The 26,433-nt window shown below is 37.5% G+C and overlaps 1 protein-coding gene and 1 long non-coding RNA gene across 2 annotated transcripts in view; one reads left to right on the top strand and one right to left on the bottom strand.

Moving 5' to 3' along the window:
• rtn4rl1b (reticulon 4 receptor-like 1b) overlaps positions 1-26,433 on the bottom strand; it is a 163,183-nt gene that overhangs the window by 31,486 nt on the left and 105,264 nt on the right. The gene's annotated exons all lie outside the window — the stretch shown is intronic.
• Positions 1,738-26,433, top strand: LOC124394265. The gene is made up of 3 exons (XR_006927468.1): positions 1,738-1,961; positions 21,850-21,960; positions 25,454-26,433. It is a non-coding gene; the product is annotated as an uncharacterized LOC124394265 (long non-coding RNA).

Raw genomic sequence — 26,433 nt, 5'->3', positions numbered from 1 at the left:
GGGCTGGTACGCTCGACCATGCCCAGTGTGACACTGCAGTGCAGGTATGTGTATTTATGACTGCAAGCAGTGCAGGGCACACAGGAATTCGAGGGCTTGTCTAAACTGCCTCAGGAATTGACAGCTTAAAGGTTAGATAATAAAGATGTATGATGTGGTCTATAGAAGCATTCTATATACATATATATATGTATATATAGAATGCTTCTACACACACACACACACACACACACACACACACACACACACACACACTACAATTCAGTATCCATTTTTAATACATACATGGCTACATGGCCAATATTATGCTTACATAGTCAAAGGTAATATGTGGATGCTATATATTTATAGCAACCTAGTGGAAAATTTTAAAGAATTAATTGATGGAAGAAAAATAATTTTATTTGTATTAAGTATTGTGATACTATACTATGATATTGGTATTAACAAAATTATGACATCATTTTGCTTGTTTGATGGGCACCTACTGCTAGAAATGAAAAATAATTAACTATGAAATTGGATTAAGAAGTAAAAAATGATGTAAAATATATATTTTTTAAATCTGACCTTACACATGCATAGGTTCTGGTGTATTTGTGTGTGGAGAGTCTAAACTGACATCGTTTAGGCCACAGCCTGCCTCTTATCAGAGAAAAAGCTGCTTCAAATGTAAATCTGTCGCTTGCAAATGTAAATAATGTATCTGAATAAGAATAAATCGATATTTATGACCTGTTATGTGGTATGGATTAATATTCACTAGAAGGCACTCTCCATTTTAAATGCAGTCCTAGCAAATTGAGTTCCACTTCCAAAGTGAGTAAACTTTACTCAAAGTCCACCAAAGTATAGCATAGCAATGCTTGAGTGTTTAAAAATCAGGCAGCAAGCATCACACGCCTCATCATATAAAATATATTTCTGCTTATTATGTTAATGTAAAGCTTCCACTTCACCAGTTGCCATATATTTTTTCATTTCCAGTGGAGTTGAACACAAAAGCATCTTCCCCCTTCAAATCTTTCTTTAAATATTCCAAACACATTTTGAATGAATGCTAATATTTGTAATTGGAATGAGAAAATGAAGAGCAGGGATGGTATTGCTATAGTGGATGCACAGGATTGTGGGGCTGAGTGAATTGCTCTGAGAGAGAAGGGGGAATAGGTGACAAGGAAAGCAGAGAGTTTGATGCTGACTGGCATATTCTGGATGGTCTAATTACCATACAGCTTCAGCTTAGAGTAGGGGTGTGAGACTCTAGCACTGAATTATTGCAGCACTGCAGTGAAAATAGTGAAATAAACTCATCAAATCTATGGGTTTTTAGAAAAGGACACAAATGCTGACACATTTTGACACTCCAAGTACAGGTCAATATGAAGCAGGGTGAGGAACTGAGATAGAAAAAAAAATGGATAGGTAATCCCTCTGTTTATATGCTGCTCATGTAACATTTATGATCTTGCCTAAAGCACCAACTTGCTATGATTTGAACTGGTAAATAGATTCTGGAAAAAGGAAAAAAAACAAAAAAGGCTGACAAAACATGGAATGTCCAGTCCCAAGTGCAAATCAGGCCATTTCTGCAACTGCACAGAGTTCATCAAGTCTTTTCTCTACTGTAAGGAGTTGCAACAGTCAGGCTAGAGGCTTAAACAGTGATGAACAGCAGCTGCTTCAACAATCATGCAAAACCAATTGTCTGCTCTCCTACCGTCCCAGCCCTTCAGACTTCTGGACACTTTCAGACATGCTCCTCTCTCTTGTTTCTCTCTCTCTCTCTGGGTGGTCTTGTTTGCAAAAGACAATTTGTGTACTGCTCTAAGTCTTGGGTTTTCATTGCAATCGATCAATATTTGATCTTTTGTTGTGTGTGTGATGCTGTTCACAATGGAGGAAAGAGACAACAGCGAAGTGAAAGTTGACGTACGCCAGACCTTTTAAATGGACACAAGGTAAAGAAAAAAACTGTTAACCAGCTTTGAGAGACACAATGCCTTTTTTGATTGCACATTTCAGCCAGACTGCTGAAAGCAAAAAGGATAGGGAAGCTAATCGAAATTACAGAAAAAGAGTAGACTTTACGCTGATGTGTGCTGGTTTGATTAGGACTGTTTACATTTGGAATTAAAAAGAGAAAAGCCTGCACACTTATACGCTCTCTTACTCAGGATATATTTGCCCAGCTGTTGTCTGCCATGTATGTGTATTTGTTGGGCTATAATAAACTCTGATAAACACAGGGAGTTATATATGCATATATCAGCCATGACAACTCACTGAATAAAAAGAGCAAGAGTTTATTTATGGGAATGTAGTGTAGATAGAATTGGTGTTGGTAGATTAAATCCGCCACACTGCTGCTGCTGCTAGGAAGAATGAAGACTGCTCTGTTAAGCGTGTTCAAATATAGCGATGTTAAGAACCATGCTGCTGCTGCTGCAAAAGGTGGAGTAAAAGTGACCTACGTAGCAGATCTCTGAAGGTGCTGGGGAGGTAGATAGATTTATTCCCAGTGCTAGACAATAATCAGTAACTAATTGCTATTCTGTGTAGGAACTTTTTAATATTTTTTGGTAAGTGGTGGGTCAGTGGTTAAGGCTCTGGTGTCAAATGAATGGAAAATAACCAATCATAGGGTAGGTGTCAAGAAGGAGTCTTAGACCCTACAAATTTGCATTACATCATATATAAATGGGTGACTCCTTATATCACTAATTTTTTAGACAGCTTGCACTTCACAGGTGACACTGGAGAATCATTCATACAATTATATAAAGTAAATTTTGACCACAGGAGCTGATCCCCAAATCCATACAACCCAACAATGTCACTACAAGTACAACACACTACACTAGCAATCACAAGTAATATACAATATAACCAATACAACATAACCAAATCAGGCAGACTTAAAAGCCCGCATGATGAACTCATACTGTATTCGCATATTAAACCAACATTCTCATTATAGCAGTTTATAACAAGCTCTTGCTAGCTTGTATAAGTGGATTTGCATGCCATACAGCACTACCAGATGCTTTACTGTGATGTCCTTTTACCCTTGAGATCCAATTTTATCTAGGCATTAATAATCAATTTGAAAGCTTATTTTCTAGACTTAAATATTTGCGTCTTTAATTTCTAACATGCATAACAAGTTTTACTGCTCGACTCCAAAAAATGTGAAATTAAGTCATATATTACAGCAAAAAAATAAAAAAAAGTATTAAACTATAGCATGGTGTTCTGAAACAAGCTATTTATCATGCTGTTTCTAAATAAAAATAAGAACTATTAGTCTATCCTGCAAACACTGTTGCATTTGTCTTAATATCTGAGAACAAACAGACACTTTCTTTGCTTTACAGTAGCTACAATCTTCACTACTTTAGCAAATTATAAACTGTTTAATTTATTCTGACAGCTTGGTGGTGCAGTGTATAGAGTTGTTTCACATGGGCTCCTGTTTAATTTAGAGCTCAGGTTATTCTCTTTGTGGTGTTTCACATCTTAAGGCTTTCTATGCATTCTCCAGTTTCCTTCCACCTTTTATGAACATGAATTTAGACGAATTGGCTACATAAAATTGCCCCTGTGTGTGTGCTTAATGCCCCGTGAAGGACAGTTAAAAAGTGTATTCCCTTCCTCATGCCCAGTATTTTCCCAAATAAGCTCCAGCACTACAGAGACCTGAATAAATTGGTTACTGAAGATTCATGAAATAAACAAATTTTCTATTTACTGCTAATGAACCCCTTAGCTGCCAGCACAGACATAACTTATGCCAGGGACATTTGTGCTCCATTCTTTGTCCCAACCATTTCTTTGAAAATGCAGTTTGTTAAAAAGAAAAAAAAAGTTTGTAGAATAGCTTGCAGCAGAAACTGATCCTAAATATTTAGGAAAATATCACTTTTAACATCATCTTGGCAGCAATAAATAAACATGTAATATTAGGGCCGTTAATCGAATAAAATATTTAATTGCAATGAATCGCATGATTGTCATGAGCTAACTAGTGATTAATCGCAACTTAGCCGCACATCTTATCTGTCCTAAATGTACTTGTTCTAATCAACATGGGCATAGACAAATATTGATGCTTTATGCAAATGTATGTTTATTATAAGTAAAACCATACTCAACATAGAGCATGAAGACAAAATATTCTTGTGAATGTTGTATAGTAATTATGGTGTTTAAATAGATGTAAATCATCAGGACATTAAACAGAACTTTTGCTATGTTTCCACATGAACGGTTTTAACCGCCACATGTGTAAATCATGGCAAATTTTGGTGCTTGATTTGAGACTTGGCGCATCAGTAAAGCAAATGTTTAGTGATTCATACATTTTTTGGGGGTTGGAGTATTTATTTTATTTTTTTTATATTTGAGTAAAGAAAGGATGTTGTGAATAAATGTGTGTTTCGTTGAAGGTTTTAATTTTGCCTCTATTGTATTTATTTATTTATTTATTTATCATTTTAATAAAAATGGTTAAACTGAAATTCCCGCTGCATTAATCCTTCGTTGATAAAATTAGTGCTGTTAAAATGAATTTGCGTTAACGCGTAAGCAACGTTTTTTTGACAGCCCTACTTTCTTTTCCTGCAAACCTGAATGGATGAGTCAGAAAGCATATGTGATATGATAACTGTTTCATGAGTTTGTTTACAGCATGATTACATTCACAATATTTTGGCACTTTATTTGTAGATGTTAAGTGTGAAATGTTATACCAGTGCTGTAGGTGTCAATATAATGGATAATTTAATCAGTCTTCAGGTTTACTCTTTTATTTTTCCCTCTAATGGGTGATAATCCTGATACAATGAATGAAGACACAGTGTAGGTGATGTTAATGAGAGAAACTGATTTTAGAAACCTAACAAAGCATGTGCAAATGCAAGTGTGGATTCAAAAATGTGCATGATACAGGAAAATGTAACGGCCCACATTGGGCTCTATTTGACCCAACATGTTTTTCTTTTCCATCATTCTTGTCCCCAGCACTTTGTAACAATGTTACACCATTGGCTTTTTATTTATTAGTTTTTTATGAAGTTGTTGGGCATGTTTCTGCTCTGAGCCATTATTTACCAACTGCCACATTTTGTGTTCAAATTGGGCGGTGAAAATCTTTTTTTATACGTGGTAAGAAAATATCTCAGCTTAAATCTCATCTATGGACGTGACACGGGATCTTTTTACAGTGTGTCATGTGATACAAACAGAATGACATGCTGTTAACATAGTAACAACTGCTGCTAAATATGCTTTATAGAAATATCAGCCTCATTAGGAAGTGTTTTCATTTTTACTAGTCTCATTGCTCTCACCTTCTCCTATTGACATTTTTGCTAGCATATCATGCTACGTGCAGCATTTCATTGCTGCCTGGGAGATTTGTTTATTCCCACAGAGATGAACATTATGTAAATATACGATAATACATGAAGCATATTACAGCACTACTTACTGTTAAAATGGCAATGCTAGCAGTAAAATGAAATATAAAAAAAATCTAATTCTCTATTCTGCTTTTAGTCATAAAATGAACATAAAAACAACACTTCTGATGTACTGTAAATTATTTATTTATAGGGATACCATGAAACCACAGAAGACTTTCTTTTATATCATAAGGGTCAAACATGACATCTCTAACACAGAATCCCACAAACATTTTAATATTTAATTGAATATTTTAGCCTTTATATAGCCCAACAAAAAAAGTACCCACTCCCTCACAGCGCTGGTTTCAATTATAGTCTATGGTGGCAACTAACAGAGTCTAAAAACAGATCACAAGTAGGATTGGTTACAGTTTTCTCATCTGGATCGATGGGAGCTGCTTATTCAAACGTTTCTTCTACCTCGTTGTCAGAGTGTAGAATTCTCTGGGTTGATAGGTATGGGACTTCGTCTGCTGTCACCGTGATTAATGGCACAATAACATTTACAGCCTGCGTCCACTGTATCCCCACTCGCACACGTCTACTTCCCACTCATTCCTTTATACAATAACTTTGCTGGTTTACTCCATTGCTCTATTGTGGTGAGAGGGAAAAAATAAAGAGCTGCATTTTGTCTGTGCCCTCTTGCTCATTTTAGATTGGTTAACTGAAGCTCCGAGGTGTGTTTTTTGTTGTTGTTGCCGCCAGACATGGATGTGATGTTACTCTGTAACAGGTAACAAGATGTGCAGGCAGTAGTGATAAGCTGGAATCTTGTTTGACCATGTTTGACCATGTGGCGTGTGAAGCTTTGTTTTTGTGCACTAGGGTTGATGGTTTGCTCTCTCTGCGTTTGACAGTGATGCCTCATGATTGTACGACTGACAGTTTCTACAGCAGATGTGAGAATCTCTTATAGCTGTTCTAATTGAAACAGGAATAAATAGAAGATAGTATCTGAGCCATATTTTTTTTTTGTGGGTGTGCATGTATGTGTCTTAATGGAGAACAAATGTCCTGACAGTTTTGACATTGTGGGGACATCCGGTTGGTCCCCACTTGTAATAATACAATAATAATAATAATAATAATAATAATAATAATAATAATAATAATAATAATAATAAAATATTTCACATTCCATGTTTATTCCCTCAGCTGGAACAGACTCTCTCCAATTTATTTTTAACAATACATGTCTTAACATTGTGCCTGAATAGATAGCAATCCAACCATACGATTTTGATCTGACATGATGTTTGATGGCTTTATATCCACACATATGTAGAGAAAGAAAAGCTTAAGTGTCTGTTTCGCTGTCTAAGACCTCATCACTGTTAACCACAACTGTTCTTCTCTCTCTCTCTCTCTCTCTCACACACACACACAAACACACACACACACACACACACACACACACACACACACACACACACATAGTGGATCTCTCTTATGACAGGATTCCATGGTTGCTGAATCTTTTATATGTTTATCCGTTTTATCCGTAAGCCTGGTATATTATTTAAAACATAGTGTGCTGCTTATATTAACCCACAGCGACAGGACTGAGACAGCCAGGGTTGGGAGAATGTTTTGACACATATGCACTGTCTTGCTTTGTGCTTCTGTATTTCTCTCTTCTCAGTATTTCCACCTCTTATGTTTTTTTTTTCTCTGTGCACCCCTTCCCCTCACTTAACACTGTAACAATGTCAGTCTGTTTTCACCTTCATTTATTGTCTATTTCATCTTTAATGGCTGCAAAAGAAGAAAAAAAAAACGGCCATGTCTTTTATCTCTCTTAAGCCTTGTCTCTGTGTGTAGAGGTTTAGTTCCAGAGAGGTGTGTGGTTGTTTTCCTGAGAGACTGGTTGCACCAAAGGACCTACTCCTAGTTGTAAGTCAGGGTTAGATGCATAGGAATTTTGATTAAACCTAAACACAGAGGTATTATTAAGTTAAAGGAAAGATATTTTAGGTTAAAAAAATACTCTTATTTTTTTAAATATGATGTCCCCGAGCTGCTATGAGTCACCACGGGAACTCTGTGATAGTAATTCAGAGTCACAGCTGTTGGGTCTGAAATTGACAGGAAATGTTGATTGCACACGTCATAGACCCACTTTCATACATCCTACGTGATCATCATGCCCGAAATACATCAATCAAAGATGCACTAGATAGTTCAATGCAGCCACCCTCAGTGACACATGAAGCCCCTTAGACATAAAGGCTTAAAGTCACTTTGCAGACTCCATAATTCAGATTTATTTGTTTTATACAAATAAACTACTGATATGCATCATATTCTTTAACTGAACAGTGTTATAATAACTATTGCACCATAACCTTACTATTTCATTAAGTGCATTTGCTATTTGCAGTACTGGTTGGATACGATTTGCATTTCATGTATTCAGGGACTTTGATAGTGTCTATAAAGCAGTGTGGGCCAATGCATTTTACACCCAGGCCTTCAGTGATGTCCTACCTGAATCAGTCCACATCTTAATACTACAGAAACTCAGTATAACAGCGCGCCGCATCACAGACAAGTTTCTTATGCAGCAAGAATGAATGCCATTACTAAAGCAAAAAACTCAAACTGTCAGGATCTCCAGGGCACACTGTGCGCACTTCCGGTTTCGCAGTGAGCACTTCCGGGTCGGCGGCCATCTTGCTGTTTTTCCCGCGCCTCCCGGTATATAAGGGCAATCAAGACTTTAGCTCCTGGCCAGATTATCTTACCGGGTTCCTAGCCCCTGAGATCATTCTTGCCATCTTGCCTGCGCTGTATTCTGTTTCAGATCCTGATTAACCTGTCTGTTCTGAATCCTGTCCTTGACCCCTGTTCTGCCCTGCCTCTGGTTTTGAAATTGGACTGTTTTTGGTTTATGTTTTGCTCTGCCCTGTATTGTACTGTTTTGCTGGTTTCTGGATTTTTGGACTGTTTTGGATTTTGGTTTTGTCTTTTCCTGCATTGCCCTCTTTGCCTGTTTTGACCCTGGATTGTTTTGGATTCTGTTTTTGCCTTTGCCCCTTGGCTTTACTTTATATATTAAATTCTGTTTTTTCCCATAACCTTGTGTGCATCCTGTATTTGGGTCCATCCATCCAGTCACTCTGCACCTACCTCTGAACCTGTTCTCCTGACACAAACTCTCCTATCACTGCAGCCCCAGCTGTGTTGCTTACATCATCGCTAGCGGAAGCATCAATAAAATGACCCTGGGTTTTTTGTGCATTTTTGTGAATTTTTTATGTGCATATTGGTTTTCCTGGGGATTTGAAATTAAGGCAAATTGTGTGTTTTTGTGAAAACTTTACGGGAAAGAAAACGCAAAATTACAAATGGTTCTCGAAAAAGCTTAACAACTGTTTTGGCTGGCATTTCCTTATGATGTCCAGCTTTTGATGAAAGTCCATCTTGTAAATGTCCTTGTAAGTATATCTGTGACCAAATGAAGTTCTTGTCCTAAAGCTATTAAATCCAAACGAATATATTCAAGCTTGTATAGTTTGTGACAGATTATTTTGCGAGCTCTGACTTATGCGCTCTGTCCTTTCAATTATTGTGAAAATCCTGATGTTACTATACACCTGGTAGAAGGCCCCAGTAATGCGACCTTGAATTCTGTTTGGCTAAAGCAACAGCCTTCAAGTGACATGTACATTACACTACAGACACCCACACTGTTCATTCCAGAGGTGGGAAGTAACAGTACAAATACTTCGTTACTGTTCTCAAGTGGATTTTTCTGGTATCAGTACTTTACTTCACTATTTATTTTTTTGACAACTTTTTACTTTTACTCATTACATTTTGACACAAATATCTGTACTTTCTATTTCTTACATTTTAAACAGGGTCGCTACTTTAGTTTTAATCTATTTGGTAAAATGTTTTTTTTTTTCTTTCCTGGCTCTAACACACTACAGACGCAGACTAGTTTATAAAGCAACAATGAGCAAGGCAGAAGGTAACAAGAAGTATATGGTTAATGTGGATGAGACAGCGGGAGTCAGTGAAGTAAACATGACATGAGAACAGAGACATTCCTGATGATCTGATCATCATCTTTTCTCTGCTTGTGTTCTTTATGGTGGATGTTCAGCCTGGATACATTTATTAGGTAACAAAATTTCAAATTAGTTTTGTATTAATATATTAATAAAGGCTGTCAAAATGCAAATTCATTTTAACGGCACTGTTTTTTAAACGCACGATTAATGCAGCACGCATTTCTGTTTGACAATTTTAATGAAAATATAAATAAATAAACAAACAAACAAATAAATGAATAAATATAAAAGAGGCGAAATTAAAGCCTTCAGCTCAACACACGTTTATTCACAATGTTTTTCTTTGCTCAAATATTGATGCACCAAGTCTTAAATCAGCACCAAATGCACAGAATTATCCCTATGGGGGTCAACAAACGCACCGCCGAGTTTTGTGGCATCTTTTCCTCATAACGGCAAAACGAACATTAATTAATGTATTTTTTGATCGTACAGATAAGAGCAACACATCATTCAAATATGTAAAGAGTCCACTTTTATTTGTACACACACATTATAACAACAAAACGTTGTGCTTTTGTAAAGAACAGACAGGGTGCGCTTTCTGCTGTCTCTGTCGCCTCTCTTCAAAGACACTAATAAATAAAATAAAACATTCTGAATCTCAGTGAATATTTGTCTCACAGACATAATTAATAAATGTATAGAAAGCTCGAAAAAGTCTACTTTTAAATAAACCAGTTCACATCAAATACAAATATTCTCTGATTATGTAATCCGTATAAAAGTTATAAGAGGTGCAGTTTCTCTGGCATCACCTCATTAACCGTCTGTGTGGAAACATAGCAAGGGTTCTATTTGGTGTCCCGATAATTTACATAATTTAAAACGGCATAATTATTTTAAACGGTTACAAGAATATTTTGTCTTCATGCTCTTTGTTTAGTTTGGTTTCACGCATAATAAACATGCATTTACATAAAGCATCAATATTTGTCCATGCCTATGTTGATTGGAGTATAAAATAATTGGAAAGTATTCATTTCAGGTACATGTAGATCAGCACTATTAAATATTTTAATCGATTGACCGCACTAATATTAATATGACGTGGCGTCCAGTTGCCAGCGTGACACTAAAACAGGTAGTAGTAATGGCTACTTTTAACTTAAGTACATGTCAGAGTCCAAACTTCTTTACTTTAACCTGAAAAAAAAAAATTGTCAATACTGCAACTTTTACCCAAGTTTTTTAAACTAGTATCTGTACTTCTACTTGAGTGAAGAATGTGTGTACTTTTGCCACCTCTGGTTGATTCTGAAGGCTCAACACAGATTCCTTTGACACTGACAACAAATAATGTGATTGCTGAAATCTGATAGTATAGAAAATCCAAATAAAACAGACACTCCTTGTTGCAGTGCACCTGAGAGAAAAGCTCACAAATGAAGAGTATATAGTATTGGGAATAATTGAATACTATACAGTTCAATCTAACCTACTGTAACCTAACCTAAACTGCATAAAGAGTATGCTGACAGATCAGAGAGAACATAAACCTTTCTCCTACAGCTGGCTAGCCTACTACCACCACAGATGGCATTAAGTGGCTACAAACACAGTGCTGCAAGGTCATAAAGCACAAAACATAAAATGTTAACAAAGACAGAAATTTAGCTCTTTGGCATGTGAGGTGGGAATACCCCCCAGGATAGGACCCCAATCAAAATTTGATTTGATTTGATCTATTTAGAGCACTATGCACTGATTCACCATCAAACATGTTTCCCCTTCAGGAACTCAAGCTGAATTACAGGGGGATAGCCATAAACTGTGTGTCGCTTGTCTGGGAGTGGAGCATGCTAAGTCAGTTCTCTGGCAGGCTCTGCCAGACGTGGCTCTGTGGGTCCTGTCACTGTAGACAGAGGCTATACGATTTGTCTGCCCCGGTTCAACAGTGTTTCCTACAGCATGGTGGGGCCCGAGCAGGCTCAGGTCATGGAACAGGAGGTAAACACTTGGCCATCGAGGTGAAAGGCCAAGTTCTACAGCCGGTACTTCATATTTCCTATACTGGACATGCATCACCCGAACCGCTCGCTCTTGGGACTCAAGATGCTGACTCTGAAGCAGGTCGTGTCCCAAATCAGGTACGAGGACTGGTTTGTGACCATAGATTTAAAGGATGCATACTTTCATGAATCCATCCTTCCAGCTCACAGAAAGTTCCTGAGGTTTGCTTTCAGAGCTGAAGCTTACCAGTATCGGGTCCTTCCGTTTGGTCTAGCACTCTCAAGCCGCACCTTCACAGCGCTGGTCCCGCTGAGGGGCATCCGCATTCTAAATGATATCGACAATGATATTGGCTCAATCAGAGCAACTGGCAGTCTGGCATTGAGATGTCGTTCTTGCCCACATAAAGGAACTGGGGTTTTAAGCTGAATGCCAAAAAGAGCGTGCTTTCTCCATCAAAGAGAACTGTTTACTTAGGCGTGGTATAGGATTCGACCTTTATGTGGGCACATCCATCCCCGGCTCATGTCGAGTCCATTCTCGCAGCCATCAAGAGAGTGAGAAAAGGCCAGTCACTCACCTTGAAACAGTTTCAGAGACTGCTGGGTTTAGTGCATCCAACGTGGTTCCACTTGGCCTCCTGCACATGAAACCCCTTCAGTGGTGGCTCAAGACCCGAAGGTTTTCCCGAAAGGGCAATCCACTTTCTACAATCACGGTCACGTAGCGAGCCTTACGTGCTTTAGATATGTGGGGAGATTCTGGGTTCCTGACAGGGGGAGTTTCCATCTAACATGGCAAATAAACTGCCTCGAGATGCTGGCTGTGCTTCAAGCTCTGAGGCATTTCCTTCCAGACCTCAAAGGCCCCCATGTGTTGGTCCATACAAACAACACCTCAGTAGTTACCTATATCAAACACCAGGGGATCTGCACTCTTGCCTCTTGTACAAGCTGGCATGGCAGATCTTCTTGTGGCCCAGAGGAAGCTGCTTTCCTTCAAGCATATATCCTGGGCCACTTAAACCAGGGAGTAGATGCCCTCTCGAGGCAAGGGTCGAGGCCTGGGGAATGGTGGCTGCCCGAGTTGGTGGAGCAAATCTGGAAAAAGTTTTACAGAGTTCAGATGGACCTGTTTGCGTCTCAAGAGACGTCGCAATCTCCTCTAGGGCTAGATGCCATGGTACAGATTTGGCCAAGTCCTGGTCATTGTGGCCCTGTGGTGGCTGGGCAGGCCATGGTTTGCGGACCTAATAGCCCTTCTTGAATACACTCTCTGGAAGCTTCCTTTCAGGAGGGATCTTCTATCTTAGGCAGGGGACACAATAATACACCTCTACCCAGAGCTATGGAGGCTATGGTTGTGGGGGCGCAGCTTCTAGCCGCCGGTCTCTGCACCGAGGTGGTAGAGACAATTCTTCAATCCACAGCTCCCTCCCACTGCATGGCATGAACAACACCGCTTAGAGCCAGTTAACTGCCCAGTCGGCTCAGTGCTGGAATTCCTTGAAGAACAGTTTGCCAAAGGGTGGACTCCATCCACTCTGAAGGTTTATGTGTCTGCCATTGCATTTGAGCATCTGACCGAGGTAACTGTGAGGTTCCTCACAGTTAATACTGTGTTTCTCTTAGCCATCTCCTTTCTTAAGAGAGTAGGAGATCTTCAGGCTCTTTCTGTGGCCCCTTTCTTCTTGGAGTTTACTCCAGGCCTGGCCAGTGCCTTTCTCTACCTTAGATCAGGTATGTTCCTAAAGTACCTTCGGTAGTCCCACAAATTAATAGGCTCCGGGCATTTTCTCCTCCTCCATTTCAGGCCCCAGACCAGAAGAAGCTTAACCGACTGCTCGCACCGGACATATAAGTCTACAGATCAAAACTGTGGAGGAAGTCGAAGCAGCTGTTTATCTGCTATGGCCCTCCGAGGATGCTCAGCAGACGGATTGTGGATGCTATTTCCTCCACTTATGAGTGCTCTGGTCTCCCTGCTCCCTTTGGGGGCTTTCAGGCCTTGTCCTCTGGAGTTTTCCTCCAGGACATTTGCAACGCTGCGGGTTGGTCCACACCACTGACCTTTGTCAGGTTCTATAGCCTCAACCTCATTGCCACTCCTGGCCCCTCTGTCCTTTGCCCTAGCTGTGCCTGTCCACACTAGATCAGTCTGGCTTGATTGGACTCTCATTTCCAAAGTGTTCCGACGCAGCTCTACTTCCTGAAGGGGATTATCTCCAGGTTACGTATCTTACCATCGTTCCACGAGGGAATGAGACGCTGCATCTCTATGCCACACTGCCTGCATCCCTGCAGCACTTCCTTCTCCTTTCAAAAGCTGCTGCTGGTTTCACTCCATGTGCTTTTAAGCTTCCTGGTTGTGACGTCACCCCACCAATTACAGCGTGCTTTTCATTGGAGAGGCGTCTCGTTCCCTCAGGTAACCATAGTTACATACGTAACCTGGAGACGATTTCTTGGCTCTAAACTTATTCCTTGCAGTGGAGAATGGTGCAACAAACATTTTTTGTACCATGAAATAATGTTCCATTCCTGAGAGGGCCAAAGTGCAATGTCTTGCATCCTTTTGTTTTAGGTTGGCTAGAATATTCTAAATGTAAATTAATTTTTCACTAAAAACCAGGCCAGGAGCCAGGAAAGTCCAATTCTGGAAAAAAACGAAACAAAAAACAAAAAGCTCAATAATTTCAGTGGTGCAATCATGTTCAAACTAAGCAGGCTTTTAGACTGGAGAGGGTTATGAGGGACTGTAGCAGTACTTTCCAATCTCTTTATAACTGTTAAAATCAAATATAAAAATTCAAGGATGACAAGCTGTACTGCATGGATATGTTTTTGAGAGCTGATGCATCCTTCACATCGTGTTATTTACGTGGTTCTATTTAAACAGTTAAATAGGTGGTTATATGTGTTTAAGCACAGGGAAGAGGAATAAGAGAGGATGCGAATCTTGATAGGAATAGTGATTGACATTGATAGTTAAAGGCTAAATGAAGAAAGATGTGACTCACCAGCCTGGCTTAACATCAACGCTACCCAGCTCCAGTTACACTGCCTGATCTAATCCAGGGCTCTGCAGGAACATTTTATTGATCGTTGTGTCCAGGGCCATATTATACGTTTCCCTTATTGAGCTGGCATTGGCAGGCATTTCTTCAGGGCCTGCTCTCCTTTCTATTTAGACCAGCAGACAAGATTTATACAATGGCTGCTGCTGTGGCTAGTAGGCACCTGGTGACAATCCTGTTAATGCCTACTTTACAAGTGGCATTTACGCAGCTGGTCTGCTAGTACCAATAAAGCACAGCTTGATCACATAAGGTGTAAAAGAGGCGCTGTAATCGTCTGTCTGTGAATTGTTTGCCAGAGGATGTTTGTACTCTGATAACCATCCTTTTGTTAACAGAAAAATGGACTCTTGCATTGAGCCATCGAGCTAAGCACAGTGCATTATTGTAGAGATGCTAAAACTCTAATGGATGGAGGAGTAATCAATTGTAGCTGCAACTGTCCACATCATAGATTTTTGCCTTTACCTGGCACCAATGCACAAATTTCTGCACGTATATACTAATATAAATTCAAAGCAATTACTTTATTTTGCATTACATTGTTATTTGACTATTTTCCCAGACAAAACCTTGCATTGTATGTACATGAATGAAGAATAAATGTTCAAGATTTAAATCGCATAACATAGTAACTATAATAATTTAACCAATTCGGTATGCCCCATCACTTGTCATAGAGCTACAGTAATAGATTTTTATGAAAGCACCAGCGCTTTTCCTCTTTGAACAATTTACAGTGCAAAATGCTTTCAAGTGGGACATTTTGACAGCTCACTTCAAAAGACAGTTTAACACACAGAGAGGTGGAGTTGTGAACTGGCAAAAGAGCTATATAACCTACAGTTTAGTAATGAAAGCCTACAGGACGTTGATAAAGCTATGCAATGGGTTTGGATATGTAAATGAATATTTCCCTGATTTAATTATTTTGCATATTCAGTTCAATTCAGTTTTATTTGTATAGTGCTTTCAACAATGGACATTGTCCCAACGCAGCTTTACAGAGATAAATAGGTTATACTGTAGTGGAATGTACAGTACAGACCAAACGTTTGGACACACCTTCTCATTCAAAGAGTTTTTTTTATTTTCATGACTATGAAAATTGTAGAGTCACACTGAAGGCATCAAAACTATGAATTAACACGTGGAATTATATACATAACAAAAAAGTGTGAAACAACTGAAAATATGTCATATTGTAGGTTCTTCAAAGTAGCTTAGATTACTGCTTTGCACACTCTTGGCATTCTCTTGATGCCTACTTTGAAGAACCTACAATATGACATATTTTCAGTTCACTTTTTTGTTATGTATATAATTCCACATGTGTTAATTCATAGTTTTGATGCCTTCAGTGTGAATCTACAATTTTCATAGTCATGAAAATAAAGAAAACTCTTTGAATGAGCAGGTGTGTCCAAACTTTTGGTCTGTACTGTATATATAATATATATAAACTTTTGGTCTGTACTGTATATGTTTAATGCCTATAAGTTTTCATAATGAGCAAGCCATTGGTGACAGTGGCAAGTAAAAACTTTCTGAAATAGTATCAGGAAGAAACCTTGAGAGGAACCAGACTCAAATAGTAAACCATCCTTATCTGGGTGTCACTGAATGACACCATTCATTATAGTTCCATCGGGTTACTGTTCAGTGACGTATGCTTAAATGCAGAATTGTTCATGTAAACTGTGATCTCAAGCCACTGCAGCAGATTGTTGATATTAAATACAGTACAAATCTATCCGTTAGTATATAATTATATTATTCATAATCTCTCACTTATACACAAAACCGGTGAATACTGCTGCTGGTCTGTAACAAGTGTTTCACTTGTTAGACTGAAGGCTTTAAAATGGGTTGTGTTACAGGTTGTAATATTTCAGCACACCTCAGCCATGATTCAGCAGCTTTCTGCCAGCTGGTGTTTAAATATAGATAGTAAACTATTACTGTCCAATACTAAATAGAAGATACTGCATCGCAATCTCATATAGTAACAGCTCATACACAGGACTACATATAATCTAAACCTAATAATAATTCTTGAGGTTTGATTAAGAAAAATGTATAAGCAATAATGTGTTTAATTGTTTAGTTTATTTACTATTTATGAAGAGACTCACAAGTCTGCATTTCATAGCAGGCATTGTGCTTTGCATTTTTATTCAAGCAAAGGAATGTCTTCAGGACAGAAATGTTTATGTTTTCTTTTTTCTCAGTAAAAGTACAAGCTAAGTTTTTGAGAGATGGAGAGAGAGAGAGAGAGAGAGAGAGAGAGGGAGAGGGAGAGGGAGATGCTGTTTATTGAAGCTATAACAATAAGTGATTCCAGGAACAAACTTCTCCTGCAGATGTTCCACAAAAATTACATTTATAACTATAAACCGTTGTTCACTAATAAATGTAACATTGTAATCATTTGCCAAATGGCTGTGGTATAAGAGGAATAACACTCCTGACGATGCAGTTACACAAACATAATCCAACATAATCTGCTTTGTGTCATGCCACATAACACCATCCGGTGTGGATTATTTTCCTATAGCTGCACACATTTAATTACAAAATAGTCTCAGTCACCAATTGGTAAACAACAAATTGAGCTTTCCTAATTTATGACATTTCCCAGTCTTCTGACTACATACATTTCCAATTGGTTTCGCTGTAGTTACTAAATAATAAATTGGGACTTTAAGAGATTTTTGCCAATTTCTTGTTTTTCTTGGCTTCATGGGCTTGTAAGTGTGAACAGTTGTTGGGTTTTTCTTTCTTGTTCTGCCTTTTTGATTTTGATTGCATTTATTTCCTCTCAATTTAGGAATTGATATATTCTCATTTCGAATTGAAAAACAAAAATTGACAACAACAAATAAGTAGTGAAATTCCTTGTTGTGTAAGAAAAGACCTGAAGATAATGTGCCTCTATTTGATGAAAGCCTTCATTAGACTGTATTGCTGTTATATACAGAACAGTTGACTGATCCCCACTGTGAAGATTACACACTGAAACATGCAATTTTAGAGTGAAAAACAGTATCTTCCAGCCGAAAATCTCTATGATTTTAAGAATAATTTGACCGTATGCTTCAAAGAGTTCTGTTCTATAGTGAACAGACGCCTTTAGCAATAACAACACCTGGATGCTTAAAAAGTTTAAAATATCACGTACATCCACAATAGTGACAATTATCCACAGTACATTTTGAAATAAGAAATGGAACAACACTTTCACATTCCAGATGGCTGCTTCACCCCCTCTTGAGATGTATTAGACACAATATGGCATTTTTGTCAATGTGTGCAGTGCCTCACTGGGACATATTGATGTTAACTAATAGATTTTTTTTTACTTACAGTTAACAGTAATTGATTGTGGTGTTGGGATATTTTTTTAACTGATAAAACTAAATTCTCCAGCCTATTACATGTTCTCCTGAACCTATGGCATCTAAACTCTGCTAATTAGATATGGAGTCACTCAGCATGATGCAGTACCAGTGAATAGGGAATAATGTCAAGACTAATAAAGTCATAAATAGCAGACTAGTGCTGACTGGAGAGACTGAAACCTGAAGCGCAGAGGTCAGATTTACCAGAACAGATATGATTACATTGAAATTAGAGTTCAACGCCTTCATGCTGATAGCATTATAGCAACCACAACATTCTAGGCCATGTCTGTTTCATAAGGCATGCAGAGTACTTTGATGTTCAATATCTGGAATGTAGATATAAACCAAATTCAATTGAATGACCAATTAAAATGCCAACTGCAGGCACTTTAAAGGAAAAGTCCACCATTACATTCTGGTGCCATTCTGTCAGTTGGTGATGTACTTTTAAGTTCCTGTATATTCAGTGGGCGAGTGCCACACAAATGTCACAGCGGGACATTGTTAGGAACGTTACAATGCGATTAATAGGAGAAAAATATCAGACTTCTCAAGAAATTTGTGAACTGTCAGGTTTCACTGTTGGGTCCAATAAAAAAAAAACTATTGAGCAAAGTTGTTTTTTTTCTTCATTCACCAGTTTTTTCAAGTAATGTGCAATGTCATATTAATGAGGATCCTATGTAGAAGTAGTGGAGACAGCAAACATTGGACTCATAGTTACAAAACACAATGCAGTTATACAACACAGCTGCTCTGAGACAGCAGAGACTCGGCTTGGCAATTTAGCGATCTATGAGATGACAAGCATGATAGTATAGATAATGGTATAAGCAAGAAGGTTAAAGCTTTGGAAACTTACTATGTATTTTCAAAAGTATGTGGACACCAAATCATCACAGCCATATGTGCTTTTCTCATCCCATTTCAGAGACTTTTTTTCTGAGCATGCCCATGGGGGTTTGCTAATTCAGCTGCAAGAACATTAGTGATGTCAGGTACTTTTGATGAGCGAGAAGCCCACAGGTGCCATCAACATTTGAATTATCAAAAAGATTAACTTTTTTTACAGTCAGTTCCAGTGTAGAGGTCAGATCCCTGAGTTTCAGTAAAAAAGAAATGGTAATGCTATAGCATACAAAGACATTCTAGATTTGGAAATTGTGTGCTTTCCATTTTGTATCATCTTTGCAACAGTTTGTGGAAGAATTACATATGGGTATAATGGTCAGGTGTCCATAAACCTTTGTTCATATGTTTGTGTACAGTTTACAATTTAAGAGATGAAAGAGCTATACGCATTGAAAAACTAAAGCTGCTGAATCACACACTCTAGGGCCTATACACTATTCTACATCACTATCAGGCAGTAGAAGTCAGATTTTTCCCTTTGACTTGTATTATGGAAATTGTCTTTTTATAATTTACTTCTTTTAGTAAAAAAAAAAAAATGTATTTTGTGTGATGCATTTACCAGAGCTGAATATTTGGCTAATGAACTGTTAGCCACAGATAGAGATGGTGAATAAAAACTGACCTATTTACAAACTGATCATGAAAGCAATGCAGCGTAACAAAGTATTTTGTTGACTGAAGTAATGAAATGGTCAAAAGTAAAAATGGGACTTGGTACTAAATTGCTAGTTACAGTGATTCTACTTGGTAGAAAAATGAATAGTTACAGATAAGCAGTACAGTGTCTTAGTTAAGGAATAAAGCAGCATATGAGGTGGCAAAAGTACACACATCCATTACTTAAGTAGAAGTACAGATACTCATGTTTTAAAATACTCGGGTAAAAGTCAAAGTACTGATTATACCTTTTTACTTAAGTGAAAGTAAAGAAGTCTTGGCTCTGACATGTACTTAAGTAAAAAGTAGTTATTACTTCTACCTGTTTTAGCTGTTAACTGGACCTCACATCATATTAATATTTGACAGACAGACAGATAGACAGATAGATAGATAGATAGATAGATAGATAGATAGATAGATAGATAGATAGATAGATAGATAGAACATTGTCATTGCATATTACAGGTACACAGCAACGAAATGCAGTTTGGCATCTAACAGAAGTGCAAAAAATAGCAATTGTTTAAATAGTGCAGATAAATATGTAGCATATTTACAGCATGTGATATATATGTAGCATATGTACAGCGATTCAATATAAAGGCTATAACAGTGCAGAGATGTGTGGACATCATTAAGAGCCTTTGCTATGTTTCCACACGGACAGTTAATGAGGTGATACCGGAGAAAGTGCACCTCTTCAAGTCAAGAAGCTTTTATATATATATATATATATATATATATATATATATATATATATATATATATATATATATATATATAATCATAGACATTTTACAGATTTGAATGATGTTTTGTTTTTATCTGTACGATCAATAAAGACAGTCATTTAAGTTCTTGTCGCTATTATGAGGGAAAAACCCACAAAACGCCACCTAGAGGGTTAATTGTGTAAAACATGGCGGATTTGGTGTTTGATTTGAGACTTGTGCAAAAATATGATTAAAAATATTTTTCGGTGGAGTTTATTTATTTATTTTATATCTAAGTAAAGAAGGGACGTCGTGAATAAGTGTATGTTTTGCTGGAGGTTTTAATTTCGCCTCTTTTATATTTATTTATTTATTTATGTATTTATATTTTTTTAATAAAAATGGTAAAAACAGAAATGCGCGCTGAATTGATAATGTGTTAATAACATCTAGTGCCGTTTACAATCATTTCAATTTTGACAGCCAAATATATATATATATATATATATATATATATATATATATATATATATATATATATATATATTAATACAAAACGAATTAAAATGTTGTTACCTAATGAATGTATCCAGGCTGAAGATCAACATATAGAACACAAGCAGAGAAAAGATGATGATGATCATGAATGTGTCTGTTCTCCATCATTTTTACATCACTGACTCCCTCTGTCTCATCCACATTAACCCCAAACTTCTTACTGCCTTCTGCCTGCTCATTCTTATCTTAATAAACTAGTCTACATCTGTGGTGAGTGAGAGTCAGGACTTTATACACCAGCGGATTGAAAAAGACACGCAATGACAGGAAATCGGTTGTTCGGCTGAAATCGGCGCACAGTGAAAATAAAAAATATATTTCACCAAATCAATGGATTAAAACTAAAGTAACGAGCCGGTTTAGAAAATGTGAGAAGTAAAAAGTACAGATATTTGTGTAAAAATGTAATGAGTAAAAGTAAAAAGTTGTCTGAAAAATAAATAGTGGAGTAAAGTACTGATACCTGAAAAATCTACTTAAGTACAGTAACAAAGTATTTGTACTCCGTTACTTCCCACCTCTGATGCTGAATATAGTTATGGCACCAGCAAACTGGTACATTTAAGCACTGCAGTACAGATGCAGAATGGAAAGAAACAGATTTTGAGGTATTTGAGGTGGGATATAATGTACTCTGCATAATTGCTTTGTTAAACATGTTACTTGAGAGTTCCTTGTCTTGCTTTCCCATAAGCTCTTGTCTTGCTTTATGACAAACATAAAACAAAACATCTGCTGTTCAGTATTTACCTTAAAGATGATTATAGAATTTTTCTCCTTCCAAGAATAGAAGGCAATATTTTTTGCTGACTTTTAGGTTTCTCATCAAGGGGAACCTCAAACAAATGTACTGCATTCAAGTTTCCCAACCATTTCTTTGATTTTGGTGTCCTTTTAATTCTGCCTACTATACATATCTTTGTAACAATACAGAAAATAAAGTATATAAAGAGTAGAAATGTTACTAATTTAATATCTTAACAATAATATTTGATCAGACTGTTATTTGTTGGGTTTCAGAATAAAGCAAATAAACTCATTCAGACATTTGGACAAGGAGGTCTGCTATTATGTTCCACATGTTTTAATCTCATATGCTGAAAATGGAGAGAAGAAAGCAGTGCCAGCAAGGTATGCAATTATTCTTGAAAGAAACAAGGGTTATTTTGTATCTTCTGCACTTCAATTTAAATAATGCATGCACCACTGCACCATTTGTTTGAAACGAATATCACTTGTTAGTAAGTGTAGAAACAAATGTAATTGTAGATGTCATATTTGTGCTTCTGTTTTAGTCGGCATAGAAGTAAGGTCACCTTGTAAATTTGCTTGACTATAGAGGCAAGAAAATAAAATAACGTTAAAAGGACAAAATCTAATTACCTTGAAAGGGTCATATTAGAAAGTAATATGAACAGACATGGAATAATATAGGGAATATCACATCAGTCTGTGTTATCTCTCCTCTGTGAGTGTAATGATATTGTCTGGACAGTTAAAGTGGCAATTAAGAATTCAGGTTATAGCTAGTCCTTTCTTTCTGTCTGTGGTGTAATGTGATTTTGTTTATTCTCTATGCATTCTCATCGCATTGTCTATGCAATTCACATAGACAATGCAGTGCCTTTTCTCTCACTAAAGACCAGATATAAAGTTGTTTACTTACACAGAGAAAGTTCTGCATTTTCCTTAAGTTGCTTTCTTAAGTAAAAGTACAAAAAATAATAACAATGACATAAGAAAAAGTTATTGCTGTAATTGTCATGTTACTCACTGCAAATTTGATTGAATTGAACATTGCAATGGACAAAAATATTGCTCAGATGGAGCTGATATTATGCAATGAATAAATAACTGGATGAATAAATGAATAGAATAATTAACAAGCAAACAAACAAATGTATTATTATTATTAATAATAATAATAATAGTAAAAAGATTGCTATATTTTAAGGTTGAAAATGTAACTGAGAAACACCTCTGTTTTTGGTGTTTTTCACCACACATGTAACTCTCACTAGTCATCTGAGTAACCCTTAAGTCCATAGTTACATCTGAGGTTAACATATTGAAGTTAATAACTCCTAGCCTATTTATCTCCACTTTAATAAAGTCCTAAATGTCCGTTTAAACATACACAGCTGGAACAAAATAAATCACATACAAAAAAACAATGTGGTTATTACTACAGCTATAGGCCTGAGTATGCGGATGTAAAACATTATTTCTTTTCTATTTACTTAATGCTCCCTGAGATGGCAGATGGAATTAGAACCAGTTTACCCTGAACATGTGTGTAACAAACCATGACACCATGCTGTGTAGGCCATGGAGTCCTGTTAAGAAATCCAAACATTTGTTATTCTCTGAAGAGGCCTGTTGCTAATCTCTAAAAATGCCAAAATAAGTTCTGCAGAAGCTGAGTTAATGTTGTGTTTTACAATCTCAATTCCCATCCCATCTACTGGAGTCTCAGAAAACACATCAGGAATTCAGAGACAGAGAGGGAGGGAAGTATTGGGGTAAGAGTAAGGAGCAGGCTGAAGGAGGGCAAGTAATAGTAACAGGAAAGGTAGGCTGCCATCATTACCCTTAGTGAGAGGAGGTGTTGACCATGATTAACGCTGAAGTTTAGGGGCAGCCATCTGGAAAGTAATCCCTGGCCTGACATCTGTTAGAGAGAGAAAGAGAGCAAGAGATGGGAAGAGAGAGAAAGAGCCTGCTCTTTGGAATGCTGAGGTGAACAGAAGCAATGGAATATAAATTATAAATCCAGCAATATTCCTCTGCATTCAGCAGCTTCTCTGCACTGTGTTAGACAGGAACCAATCCCACCAGAGGCGTCAGTTCAGTTTTACTTCTAATTTTAGCCCTACAGTTTGGTTCCTTGTTTTTTCTTTCGCAAGGTTCACTGGAATAATGAAAATGACAAGAGGAAATGACGGAGAAAGGGCAATCTAAATGAAAACAGGTGTCTGTTTAACACGTATCGCCAGGGCACAGCTTTGATATATTGGATTTTTATGAGTTCACTAAAAAAGATGGTGCAAATCATTTTCTTCATTCCTCTGGCATGTTTAGTGGCAAATTGAATTATTTCCCACAGTACATGCTAGAACAAAAATTCATAACCCATGCAAAAGTGGGCTCAGAAGAAACAATGTGACTTTAAAATATGTGCCGGCTGAACTTTTCATAATGTAATTGTTTATCATTATTGACAATCAGGGTTGTGGATGTAGTGAGTAAAGTTTCTTAGTCGGATTAAAGACCAGTCTAATGACTGAAAGGTACAAACTAAACCAGATGCATTGCATACATTTATTGTATATCCTGTTCTTATTAGTACAGCAAAAATGCTAGGAAGTAGACAGTAGAATTTAAGGTCTGAAGCGCTCTAAGATTTTACATGCATTTGTGCATTTGGTACCTGGGCCTTAATTAACTTACCCGACTTAATCCACCTTTTAATACCACCACTATCACATTGCGATTATAAAACCATCAATACAATTCAAAAACGGAATATAACTACGCGTGGCATTACAGAGAGATAGGCATTTCACATATGGAGGGTGAATACCATTTTACTAAAGCAAGAAACTCAGTTAAGACAACTCCAAACCTCTACACTACCACCCCAACTGTGCACCTACATCATCTGGAGCAGTTCAGAATCAATATTTGTTTAATAACATGACAAAAACATAAAAGATTTGAATAAAATACAACCTACTCACCAGAGATGCATATTTTGCACCACTCCTCAGAGGCTGTAATCCAGTGGTACTGCTCATATTCACTGGTCTGGAAGTGGTAAACAAACCCTTTCCCAGGCTGAGACAAGCTAGCTAGCTTCTGGGTTGACCAACCGCTCCTCACGATGTCTAGCTTTTCTTTAAAATGGATTTTTAAGTTTGTCCGAGACTAAATCAATTTCTCTTCCTCCGTAGGCGTAAAAAAGTCTAACTCAGATGTATTAATGTGTGCAGAGCTACACACGTGTTTGCCAGTCAAACTTGGCTATAACAGTTTCCCTCTGACCAACCAATCAGAGGACAGAAAAATGCCAATCTGTAAGGCGAATCTGAAATCTGATTGGTTAAAGAAACAGACCTGTTGCTAATATTCTTTATGGCCAAAGAGTCAGCAATATTAACTTTGTTAGCACATAGAGGTTAAAATCTGATTGGACAAAAAATCTAACATCCACAAGCACATAATGGAATTAGGGTGCAGCCAAGAGAAACGCTACGAAATGAAGAGAATAATCTGTTGGGAATAAATTAATACAGTTTCATGGAACAAATATTACAATTTAGGTTGTAAATGTAGGTCAGTGCTTCTGACCAGTGCTTCAGAGAAGGCTTTGCTGGCTTAACCATCCACCAATGATTTTAACATTGTAACTGTAAAGTCTACTTGAGATAAGAAATGTGACATTTTGTAGGTTAGGTTTAGAATATTGCCAGATTATCTCCCTTCCAAAATATTGCGAAACTAAAAAGTGTTTTCTACCCTTTAAATATTCAAGGTAAGCATAATGTCGATCTATAGCGGTTAATGTCCTTATATTCAGTAGCTCATAAGAGCATATGTTCCTATTTTGTTTTGTCATGTCCAGGCCGTCAATCAGCACTGCTGCTGCAGCACACCCTCCCACAGCTGCTGATGACCAGCTTGGACCAGTCCAACCCACTGTAACATCCAGCTCTCTAATGAGGCATGACTGCACACCACGATGCATTAAGAGCACTCAGCAGTGGCAGTGAGATTTAGCTTATTTGTGCACAACTTACTGAGCACATGCATGCAAACAGGAACACACATTCATGGATTAACTTGCATGATGCCACATGAATAATACAGAATTTCTGGCCAGCCGCCACCCCACTGTGTGTGCTGTAATCTATTACATTATTCTCAAGACCATATGCTGTAATACTGTTTAAGGTGCTTGTGTCTGATTTTATCTGCACAAAACCTGGTGGCTGCAGGTTTTCATCCTAGCCGAGCAGGAGTACATATGATACAGCTCATCAGTCATCTGAAACAGGTGTGCTGTTGCTGCTGGGTTGGAATCAAAACCCACAGCTGCACATCCACCTCTAGCTTCAAGGAATACACCCATGTCTTTTCAGCCTTATCTATATCTACTGCATCTGTTTCATATATAAAATAACCACAAACTCTTTCCTTGGGCCTGCATAATATTATAACCACAATTATCAACATTAGGCTAGGGCATAAACAGTTTTATAAAGTTTTGGGACACCTGACTTTTCTCGCCATATGTGGTTCTTTGCTAAATATTACTACAAAGTGTATAGGATGTCTTTGGATTTGGTAGAATTAAATTTTCCCTTTACTTGAACTACAAGACCGAAATCTGTTGTAGCAATACAATACCCCTGTGCACAAAGTGCCATGAAGATATGGGTTACATGGCTTGGAGTAGAAGATTGGCCAACTATAGGGCTCTGACCTCAACTCTACTGAACACATTTGAGATGAACTGGTATGCCAAAAGTACCTCGGGTCTCCTCATTCTACATCAGTACCTGAATTTAGTAATGCCCTTGTGGCTGAATGAGCACAAATTTC

The sequence above is a fragment of the Silurus meridionalis genome, chromosome 12, assembly GCF_014805685.1.
Source record: "Silurus meridionalis isolate SWU-2019-XX chromosome 12, ASM1480568v1, whole genome shotgun sequence".
NCBI classification, from domain to species: Eukaryota; Metazoa; Chordata; class Actinopteri; order Siluriformes; family Siluridae; genus Silurus; species Silurus meridionalis.
This window is presented reverse-complemented; position numbering and strand designations above follow the sequence as displayed.